The sequence below is a fragment of the Tachysurus fulvidraco genome, chromosome 1, assembly GCF_022655615.1.
Source record: "Tachysurus fulvidraco isolate hzauxx_2018 chromosome 1, HZAU_PFXX_2.0, whole genome shotgun sequence".
Classification (NCBI taxonomy): domain Eukaryota; kingdom Metazoa; phylum Chordata; class Actinopteri; order Siluriformes; family Bagridae; genus Tachysurus; species Tachysurus fulvidraco.
This window is the reverse complement of record NC_062518.1, coordinates 9,047,783-9,060,372: the sequence shown is the minus strand read 5'-3', so window position 1 is coordinate 9,060,372 and position 12,590 is coordinate 9,047,783.

Genomic DNA, 12,590 nt, shown 5'->3' with positions numbered 1-12,590 from the left:
AGTGCTGTCAGAACGGAGATACAATCACTAATGAGTAGACCAGGGGCATGTCCTTATATATCCATTTATGCAATCCATGGCTGTTTAAGAATATATATGATTTTAAGAAGCTCTTTAGTGTGCAGAATGGGAAATCAATAAGAACATTCTGTTTCCCTTAGCATATTATTATTCCATTATTGATTGTACCAAGATATAATAAAGGTTTGCAGTTTAGCCACCTTCTGGGTGAGGACGATGGGATACAGTAATAAAATTAAGTTTTATAGTAAGGGCTTGTGCTTTTGTTTTTGAGAGAATGTTACTGAGCAGAAAATGGATGAAGTGTCCTGAAGTTTGCAAGCAGAGAACAAGCCCAAGGCAGTGTAACCTGATTCAATACAGTTAAGCAGACCCCTGTTTCTGCTCTTCTTCCCTCAAACTCTGTTACTGAGAAATCATCTTTGTAAAATAACCAATCCAAGACCTTGAAAGATCCCAGCACAGGTGCACAACAGCTTTGAGAAGATGAGGTTTGGTGTTTGATTTGGTATAAAGCAGGCTTCCGTTCTAAAGATAAAAGAGTACAGCAGCAGAAGAAAGCAAAGATACAGAGGAGAGCAGAATAATTGTTGAATGTAATTTGGTCATTACATGAAATGGCTAGAGCAAATTTACCTTGTGGTAAACTTCCTTTTAGAGCTACGTTTCTGATTGAAAAAATGCCTTTTCATGCTAAAAGCTGAATCAAAGCCACAGCTTATCTCCACATCTGCTCCTGCCCTGTCTGCAAAAAAAAAAATCGGTTTAGAGTGTTGTGCAAAATGTTAAATGAGAAAATAATATCAAAGTAAGTGCCTTACTGCATTCTGCATTCATAACGTATTTATAACTGTATTTCATATTTAAATTTGAATTGTTCAGCGCATGAGATGGGGACTAAACAAAAGCTAGCACAGATAAAACACAGCTGCTGTAATGACGCAAGACACAAAAAGTGTTTTGCAATCGTTGGTACCTTAAGAAATCATTTCAGGGCAGTTGATCAATCCAACCACATACATAGATAGTTAAAGAATAAATAACAGACATTGCCTGCTCCTTCTGTTTATATCCTGGGTGGCTTGTACTGCATAATAGCCTTCTCATAATCTGTATTGTGTCTGATGCCACTCTGTCTGTGGGAAACCTGCCTTATAATTGACAACTACTCTATTGTCCTTAACCTTAGCTTTTGTTTCACCACTATTAAAAGGAAATCTTGGACATTTTCAAATAAAGCAGCATACAATCAAAAGTATGTATTTATTATTTAGAGGCTTATAACCTTTATACATGTAGCCCTAAACAGGACTTATTAATACAGGTGTTGCAACATTTACAGTATTGTGATGGTATTATGTGCTACATAGTTGCTGTTTTTTTGCTCAACATTGAATGCCTTTAAGGAATGCATTGTGGGTTTAACCACACTGTTATCCTGTTGATTTTGTATTTTATTGAGAGGTCTCTGACTGGAGATCATGAGAGCAAGCTTCCTTACACACTCTGGTTTCTTGTTTTCCCGTTCTGGTTGTGTGGACAGATTGGGGTCCAGGGCATTTCCTCATTGCTGGCAAACTGAGGAAGGGCCAGTTGGACAGAATAAGGAGCATGACTGTCATTCCTGACCCCAATTTCCTTTTTCCCCTCTGCCAGCTGGTGCAAAAATAAAGACCACAAACAACAGCGGGTGGCTCCATTGACTTGACCATGTAGGTGAGCAATGAGGGGTCAGAAAAAACAACTGGGGCAACAAAATTACAAGGCTATGAAAAAAGAACATGTCACTGGAAACAAGTTTCCAGTGCTGACAAGCACTGAAGCAGCTGTTTGTGTCTGTGATAGTAATTAGTTTCTTCATTCCAATGGTCTGGAAATCATTTCGCACTTAATTTGCATTGATTTTCTAAGAACATTTCTCTGTCACTATGCAAGACTAATGAATTGAAACTTGTTTATGGTGTCTCAATGGAAACAGTCCACTGGCTTCGTTGGATGTTGGCTAAACTGTAAATTGTGTGAAATATAATTTCCTGGAAGTAATACAAAAACTACTTTTAAGAATTAGTCTTTCCATTGTACAAATGTTGTATTAAAAATGTAAGATGACAAGAATATTTGTGTCACTAATAGTTGTAACTGTCATGAGTTGACCTAAGGTGAACCGATGTTAAATTTGCTTACATGCATGCTAGAACGTTTTCCCATTTATTCATAGAACATTGAAATTCCATTTTATTAGTAGTAATGCTGGCTTTGTAGAAGAATATCAGATTGTAATAGAAATTAACGACAACGTAACACAGTAAGGAACATTTTCTTTCACTCTCCACCTGCTTTCAGAGTTAAATTAAACATGTCCTAGCTGGAGACAGTATGCCAGATGGAAAGCATAAGGAAGGTAGGAGCACTGTTTCACATTTTTGCCTTCATCATGGGCTTTCACCCACTGTGTCACTGTAGAGCTGTACTAGAGGTTCCTTACGTTATGTGGACAGCAGCTGTTTCAGATTAACACTGGAAAGGGTCAATTAAGAGTGTTAAAAAATCTATCTGAGTGATTTAAACTCTCTGTCAGTTCATGAGTATTCTGAGGCAAAGTGTCTTATCTATTAACCTCCTCAGTTATTAGAGACTAAGAGTTCAAACCTTAGTGTTTGGGAGCAGTTTTATTTGTTTTAGAAAATTCTATTCACAAAATCCCCCTCATAAATTCTTAGGATGATGTTTGATTCAGGCAACCAGCTTGTTATTATCATTTGGCTAAGATCTTCTTATTTAATTGATTTTTTTTAATTAATTGAAAACATTGTTATATTTTAACATTTAATACTATAAAATATCCACAATCTTTCAGTTATGTTCCAGGACATAGTATAACTTAAAGTAGATTCAACTTGAACTAGATTTGACACAGTGCATCAATTTATCCATAGTCAATGTATGCACAGTGTTCAGACTTTTCCTACTGTAAAGTAAAAGTGGGCTCAGTTCCAAAGTGTTTCTTAGGTCGTGCGTAACGGCTATGAGTAACTGCTCTGTGAGACTGAAGAGTGAGGTTCATGAACAACAGAGGATTGTAAGCAGGAGTTCGCTTTCCACGAGCCGTACTTCCTCTCCGTACTTTCGCCCGTGACAGTGAACACCAGGTTGTTTCCACAGGCATAGAAACATGACCCTGTTAATAATAATACACTAAATCTACAGTGTGTTATAGCAACAACAAATACAGAAAGAGTTTCCCAAACACTTGAACCCCTGTTGAGGCCTCCATGGAGAAAAAGAGGGGGTTCTGTTTAATGACTCTGTAAAGGGTTTCCCCTCAGTGTTTACAGGTGATGGCTGTATTCATAGCACATGTAAACTCCAGTGCCTCAGTGGGCGGGAATGCTCCGTACTTTTTTTTATTGAGCATGAAAAGGCTACTGAAAAGGTCAGCAATTATTGGACCTGATGAAGCAGTAGCTGTTGGAAGCAGCTGCTCTTCTCTCTTCCACTATGATTAGTTCTTAGTTACCAGTTGTTGTTAAATAAGCCAGTGTGGATTTTGTATGTCTTCACATGCTTTTTTAAAAAAATGCTTCTTGGTCATTGCTATTGGTACAATGGGTGAAAGTAGATGTTATTCTTGGGACAAAATAGTCTTAGTCTTTCTTTTACCCAAGAAGCATGGTGAAAACAAAAATGTGTTTTATTAATACAGACATAAATGGCAGTATGCTTTATGCTGTTACTTAGCAACTAGAGAACTTATATTGATAAATGTGAGATGTTCTATTTATGAAATGCTTTATTTAAGCATGTTTTTTTGTATTTTTATTTGATTCTTTAAATGTATCAGTCAACTTAAACATTCAAATCGGTACATTTTCACAGTTATTAACCAAAGTTAGTCACAAAAACCAAAAAGAACATTTAATAGTTAAGTAGCAAGCAATACAATAGTCAGGCAATCTTTATCTGTTTCTGAAATTCCTCTTACATTTTAGATTTCGGTATTTAAGAGGAAACTAACAAGAGGAGAAACTAACAATTGCATAAATCTGCATGCTGTAATTCAGAATTGTCAGTGCTGGTTTGAATTTATTTTTAACTTGCTTCATGGTGTATACCTTTTATGGCTTTATAGCATATTCAGACAACACACTATTTACTTTAAATATCTGATTATTTTCTTTTGAGTTACTTTTGTCTATACAATTTCCATCTTTTACATTTACATTTGTAATATTATACTGGCTACATGAGGCAGTTTGATCTTTGTAAAAATAATTTTTTTTTTTAACAAATTACTGAGAAGGAGATAGTAAGGATGCAGTTACCCTACACTACATATAACTTAGTTAATGAAAAAGGAGCTGCATCAGCCAAAGAATGTAGTGATGTTCATGCTGTATGTCTCACCTCAGATAGTCAAAGACTGGACAAGAAAGACAAGAGATATCACAACTTGATCATGTACAGAAGTCATTATTATTTGAAGTTAAAGATGATGCTAATGGTATAAGTGAAAACAGTAACATCACACAGGCATATGAAGGCCATCTTGAAGGCAACCATGCAGTCCCTGCAGAACTGGAGGAGACACTGGTCATTCACTTTCCTTCATTGGCAATGCTATCTTGACCAGAATGTCCTTCCAGGGACATAGAGATCTCAGACTATGGGCTTATCCCTGGGACACACAGGGTCCGGGAGTCAGACATGTGGTCCTGGGTCACCTAGATGGCATTAACCTGAAGCGAGTAGGGTTTTTTTCTTGTTTCTTATTTTTCTTGTTTCTTCTTTATCTCAGTTTTTGCATGTCTATCACAAATATTTCTGATATGTAGAAATGAGATCCACTCCACTCAAGTCCTCTTCCCAATCTTTGCAATATATCTTACAATGGAAATAGTTCAGTGCATTGAAAACACAGTACAGTATATATTTTTCATTGCAATTGTGTAGATCATTAATTAGATTACCTAACATTAATGAAATTAAAGGCCTGCCTCTGCAAGAGAACCGGGTTATGGAATTGCTGTAATGCTGTTGGATTCCTCCAATCAGAATGTCCTTCCTTGAACAGAGTTACCCACCAAAGCATGTTTCTACAAAGTACAGTATTTTCCAGCCAGATCTCATGTGACAAGCTACAGGTATGGTGATGGGACCCTCTGGTGAAAAGATCCTGGACATGGACCCCTCACTTACTCTTACCCCTCAGCTACATACATGTATGGACTTGCGTCATCCTGTGTGCCATCCTGAATACGGAGATAATTGGTGGAGTTATAAAACTTGAAATTCCTTTTAGCTTATGAGATAGCGAACGACTGCTTTACTCTGAAAGTTGCAGCTAGTGACAAAACGGCAGAGAGTTACTGTTAGCCTCTTTGACCCCATGGGTTTGATAGCACGAAAAAGACCACTGCAAGAGAACTTTCCATTGACTCTCACACATCCTGAAGAAAAGATAAACATGTCCGATTCCTGGAAAAAACTGCTTCCTTGTTTGAACTGTCTCTATGTTCCACAGATTTCTACACCATAAGTCACTCCCTATGGCCTATACATCTCCAGTATGACTGGCATAAAATGAGAAAATATAATATTTAAAATATATTTAAAAGTAAAAATATCATGCACGGTAGCACGTTTGTTTCACACCTCCAGGGTTGGGTATTCGAATCCCACCTCCGCCTTGTGTGTGTGGAGTTTGCATGTTCTGCCTAAGGGGTTTCCTCCAGGTACTCCGGTTTCCTCCCCCGGTCCAAAGACATGCATGGTAGGTTGATTGGCATCTCTGGAAAATTGTCCGTAGTGTGTGAGTGTGTGAGTGAATGAGAGCGTGTGTGCCCTGCGATGGGTTGGCACTCCATCCAGGCCCACTCTGTATCCTGCCTTGATGCCCGATGACGCCTGAGATAGGCACAGGCTCCCCATGACCGGAGAAGTTCGGATCGGTGGTAGAAAATAAATGAATGAATGAATTAATTACTTAATTAATTAATATGAATTTAATGCTATTTAGAGGTTCAACTCATTGGGATGTTGTTCAGAAAATAATCTTAATTTTTTTTATCTTAAACTTATCAGAGAACATCTATATTATAGTCCAGAAGGAAGATGCAAACATTTCCAACGGTATAATTTACATTTTTTTAACTATCATATATTACCATATGTGCTGATATGTGCTGTTTGAACAACCTATTCTAGATTTAGCCCCCTGGGCAATTATAGTAACTTCCACTCTTCTGTGAAGGCCTTCCACTTTGGAGTACGACTTTGGGGAACAATAGCAAGGTCATGCACTGATTCCAATTCATGCCAAAGGTCTTCAGTATGGTTGAGGCAAGGGCTCAGTACAGGTCACTTGAGTTCTTTCACTCCAACCTTGGCAAAGTATGTCTTCACATGTTTGGGCCAATTAGCTGAAGTGAAGGGAACTTGTAATGCTACATCATACAAAAACAACCAGTACAATTATACAATTCTGTGTTTCCAATATGTGGTGTGATGGTCAGGTGTCCACAAACATTTGGCTATACAGCTTATGTTTTCGCATTTAACCTAATTTGCAGCACGTGTACCAGACAGGCCCCTGTGAATGACTTGTTACTATAGAAACAATAATAAATTAGATTGAGAGCATTAATATAAAACTATTATTTACAGTAAGTTTGAGTCAACTTCAGAGTCATTCTATTATAGAAAATTTATTTACTCCGCCTGACTAATCAGATTTAAGAATTCAACAGAAGTCTGTTGTAAATGCCTTTGTTTTCTTCATTTTGTTCTATGAGTTTGCAAACTTCATCGCTTGGGGTAGAATGAGATGATGAGAGTTTGTGCTTTAGCCTTTGAAGTCTTTCTTTGTTTAAATGTGAGTAAACAGTGGTGCAATGTATGTAAAAATTGAACTACTGCCCATTTCTCTGGCAGGTCTGGCCAACAAACAACAGCCCTGAGAGCCTTCCTTTCTATTCAGTGGTGGGTAAAAACAAGAGTTTTTCTTCTAATTGAGACCACATGTGTGTGTAGGGGTAGGGGGTGGGGTGGGATGTTCTGCGGTTTGATACTGACAGTCATTCCCCCACACAATCCCATATACTAAAGAAATGGGGTGAGGACATTCGGCTCAAACTCACTGCTCTCGTTAAAATCTCTGCTCATTAAAAAATCATGTAAATGATGATTTTGGATAAAATTCTGCTGCTTTAATAGTTCATCAGTTCTCTGAAGTTTATAAAGTAATGATGTTTATTATGGATTACCCACATTACCAATGTGAGAAACCTGCAGATTTTTGCCCTTCCACTATACCCTATTATAGCAATGCAATAATTCTCAAGATGTAATAAAAAGTAATAAGTCACAGAACATCTCACTTTGTTCATTTGTTTATCTTTAAAGAGCCTATTTAATTCTGAAAAGGATTTTGAGAACAGACACCAAAAATGTTACCTGACATTTAGCAAAGCCCTAACATAGTTCTGTCCTAGAAAGGAAGAGAGATTGTACCAGATCTCTTTTTTCCCTTTTTCTACATAGTGCACATGCATACTGTGAAGGAAGGTGACCGGGGGCATGGTGGCAGCTTGCCAGAACAGGGAGGTCTGGAAAAGGGGAGAGTAAATGAACAAGACTTTGTCAGGCCTTTGACAATTTAACACTGAGTAAACTGAAGTCAAGGGCAAAGCTGGGAAGCAGTGATGTCGAGCCTTTCAGTTAATCTCTGACGTAGTAACCTCTGAGATGCACCTTGTCCGAGTGCTGCCTTGAGCTTTAAAACTTCAGACCCTCATGATCACATCTGCTATTAATGCTCTGGCTCCTTTGTGCAGATTGTTCTTGGAAATATAACTTCCATTTTTTTTATTTTGTAACATGCTGTTCCTCTTAGCTATTTTATTTTGTTAACAGAGACTTAAATCCTTGTTATAATGATATATAATGATATAATTAATGATATTATAATAAGACCTTAAGGCATGTAAAATTTAAATACCTTACATGGAATGACTACCTAGTGTAAAGTATAAGATCTTGATGTACAACTTTTGCACCACAAGCTACATTATAGGGGAGTTCACAATGCTATTTGTGTTTTGGCAGTAAACACACTCACAATCTTTTAATGATCAGATCAAGGTGTTCTGCCTACAGTCATAGGAATGGTCTACTCAATTAGCGTTAAACAATACTCAGTTAAACATGATGTTTGGAAAAGCTTAACACTTTTTATTGTTAATAATCTTCTCCTTGTATGTTTATGATATCTTCAGGCAAACTGACACGATCAGTATATTTTAATGTAGTGTTACGGAAACTGCCTCGCTTCACTCAAAAGCCAACACTTTGTGTCTTACTGTTGTTGTTTCTTGTATTAGTGTAATTAGAATGAGTATAAGCCCAATAATGTTTCAAAAGTCATCTGAATTTTCTTTCGTTCAAAGTTTGACATTATGTTCTATGCCAAAAAAACTCCTCAACCTGCCCCAGGAAAGTTGAGGACCTTGTCAGCAAATTTGGCCGAAATGGAAATCCTGCTTATCACAGTGGAATTTTATTATTTTGTCACTGTTTGATTCATAGTCACCTGGTGTCTTTCTTTTCCCTTCGCTGTCACGAGATAAAAAGGAGGGGTCGGTCTCTGTTCATGCTTGTCCAGTATTAATATGTTCAGTTTTTTTTTTTTTTTTTGCACTATATGACCATTTCATTTTTAACAGGTCAGACTTTAGGACAAGGAAGGATGATAAAAAAAATGGAACAATGTACTTATCATTAGGTGATCCTATTGCTCTTGGCTCAGTTAGACAGTAAAATGTCACAGATGCCTTCGGAGTTCATTCATTGCCCTCACTCAGTCCTGACCATTCACAGATAGACAGCAATCTGGTGGGTGTCCTACCCTAAATATTATTAATTTGTACCGTTATTCTGTCACGATTCAGACATTTAAAGCTATCAGCCACAATCTGTTACATTCTTAAGCTGTTTATTGTTGAGGGTTTTTGTGATGCAGCACCATTCTTTTAGTTTGTGCCATATTTCTCTTTCCTCGGTGTTTGTGAGAGTGTGCTTTTCTCTCCCATGACATCCTAACCCATGTGATATTTGATAATGATGGTTTTATCAGCCTCTTTGTCTGCTGAGATCCAATTACAGCCCAATCGAGAAAAACAGGATGTACCACATAATGTAAAAGAAGCCACACAGCTTTATGGCCAGAAGTCTATATATAGAAAGTCATTCTTTATTAGACTGAACAGACTTTATGAAAGCACCCTAAAATTTCTAGGAATTGTTTCATTCATTTATCTTAATCATTAATGCTGTCTAACAACCAAAAATGCCATCCTGATAGGCATCAATTTTATGGTAATATTTTTTTCCCATACATTTACATTCAGTACTATTATATTATATATAAAAATTATATAACTTTTAGCATAAGCATTTAACATATTTTCCGAATCTAAATATTTTCAGAAGTCTAAAGCTCCGTTTACATTATTTTTAATTGGTGGTCTCCGTTTCAGCCCCATGTGGGACTTCACCATGCTCAGGTCCCCTTCCAGAGGCCTGGGAATTTGAGGGTTCTGCACAGTATCTTAGTTGTTCCAAGGACTGCACTTTTCTGGACAGAGACATCACATGCTACACCTGGAATCTGCTGGAGCCATTCTCCCACTTGGGGGTCACATAATGTTCTTATTACCACTGGGACGACTTTGGACTTCACTTTCCACATGTGTTCCAGTTGTTCCTTCAGCCCCTGGTACTTCTCGATCTTCTCATGCTCCTTCTTCCTGATGTTACTGTAAGCTTGGATTGCCATATCTATCACAACTGCAGTCTTCTGCTCCTTGTCAACCACCACAATGTCTGGTTGGTTAGCCAGAAGCTGTTAATCAGGCTGAAGCTTGAAGTCCCACAGAATCTTAGCTCTACTGTTCTCAGCTATTTTCTGTAATATGTCCCATTGGGACTTTTAATTCATACGTAGCACAGATGTTTGTATACACTCTCTCAGTCACTCAGTATTTGCTGTCCCAGCTAGCATCTTACACCATGCTACTATATATTGTAGTGTTTAAGTGATGGCTTTGCAGAGCCTGAACATATGGTCCTGTCAGCTGTAAAAGATGCTTGCCTGTTCTTGTGTTGCCATGATATGAGCTTCTGTGCTGTCCTTCAGGCCAGAATTTCTAGCCGCACTTAGGATGTCTTGATTTCAACCACCTGCTCTTTCTATCCATGATACATCCCATGAAGGGGCCTTTTCTTCCTCATCACCCTCTGTTTTCCGCTACCTGAGGCAGGCTCTTAGCAGTTTAATTGAGGGTCCATCTTCTTGATGTATTCATTGATGCTCTTTATTTTATACTGGATAGTGGCTCTGACACTTCCTCATTTTATTGCTCGTATGCCAGCTAGCTCCTAGCTGTTTTTGGGTTACCAAGATACTTGTTGATGCCCAGTATGTCTGCTATTCTTCCTTCTGATAACAATACTTCTCACTAATTTTTACTATATGTTCACTCTTACCCAATCTGTATGACATTCTGATGTCCTCACTGTAGATCCTGGTAAGGTGGATGAGTTGATATCTCAATCACTCCTAGCCTACAGCTTGATGCCATTCATGTGTATAAGATGATTTGGCTGAGGGCCTATGCAAAGAGCAAATATATATGAGATATAAACCTTGATATATGCCTTGATTTCATTGTGCCAAGCATTCCAGTATTATAGTGCATGGCATTGAGATCAGTCTATGTTGTGGAAAGGCAGGTTATCAGTTGAAGGTGTTGTACCCTTGTGGGGATATTGAATGCGCTGACAGGCACATACTGTCAAGTTCTTTATGCTTGACACTCCTTGTTTGCCTTTATGATGATGACTGGATATTTTTCTAGGAGGTTTCTGTGGTCCACTCTTGGGTCCACCAGCCACTTGGGATTGGACGATGTTTTTTTCTCCTCTATGTCTTTATAGTTTTACCAAGTCTCAACTCTCATTGGGTCTGTCCATTTTCTAATGTTCCCTTGCAGCTGGGAGTACATGATCTTTGTATCTGTAGAGAACAGGACAATTGGCCTCCACTAAATCTTTTCAGCCTAGTGTCTGCTAAATCTCTTCAGTCTAGAGTCTTTGTTTGGCAGTTTCTATACCTCACCTACGGACCTCTTGTTGCTCATCTTTTCCATGTAGGACATCCCTCTGCACCTCTAATGTTGTTAGCTGGCACTGTTAAAATTGTTGTCGACAATGATTTCTTGGCACACTTTGTGCCCATTAATACCAATCAATAATCACTTGAATGCCACATCCTATTTGAGTATTGCTGCTGACCATGTGCATCCCTTCATGGCCACAATTTGCCATCTTCTAATGGTTACTTCCAGGAAAAGTCCTCTCATGGTTTCATGACCATGACAGTGAGTTCAGTGTTTTTTAAAAATATTTTTGTTTATGCTATAAATAAGTTAAATAAATAAATCATAGAAGTAAGTACATAAATATATTTTTCTCAATATATGATATATATGATATATGATATATATAAGATGGTTTTATTTTTATCCTTAATTCATTACTTTTATGCTTGAATACCGGACAGACATAAAAAGCATTTCAATACATTTCATACTCTGTATGTATGTGTATGTGACAAATAAAATTTGATTTGATTTTATTTGATTTGATCTTGATTTGATAACCCTGTGATATTTTCAATTATGCACTTGTTGCTTTATGTTGTTAATGAAATATTGATGTTTATGTGTGAATGTCTGTTTTGCAATGTACTGGAGTTCCAGGACTGTACCTCCAGGACTCGAAATCCACCTCAACTCTGATTAGGAAGCACTTACTAAAAATAAATAAATAAATAAATAAATAAATAAATAAATAAATAAATAAATAAATAAATAAATAAATAAATAAATAAGCCTCAGTTGTAAAAATGTAAGTCACTCTGGATAAGGGTGTCTACAAAATGATGTAAATGAACAGATGAATTAAACCATCAGTCATGAAACAGTAAAATTTTTTGGCAAGGACTACACTTATCTTTATGATTGATTCACAAGAAATAAAGGAAGCATCTAATTTGACTGTGGTTTTGTGGATTTTTATGAATTTACTGAACTACTATTGTATGTTGATGGAAGCCAGATTATATGTAGTTTTTTTTTTTAATGTGGCACACGTAATTGTGATTGTTTCAGGCTCTGAGAATGATTAATCAATTATTTTTCCCTGTAAAAAATATTTGCAAAATCACAGATGTTCTGTCATGCAGTTTATCCAAAATGTCTTTCAGGCTGTTAGTGTTGGTGAGAAAAGCAAAGAGATACATTACTCTTCTTTTGAACCAAATACCTGTGGTTTTTCAATATCAATATGCAGCAGAGGTATGGAGACTGTTGAAGCCATGGGAGAGGCCACCCAAAGTGTCTGGCAGTGATAGAGCAATGCATTAATGGAGTGCTGACCAGGAGCTCCTAAAACCTTTTTTGTGAGGTCTGGAAGAAGACAGGGTGACGATGTGCGCACTTCCACTGCAGCGA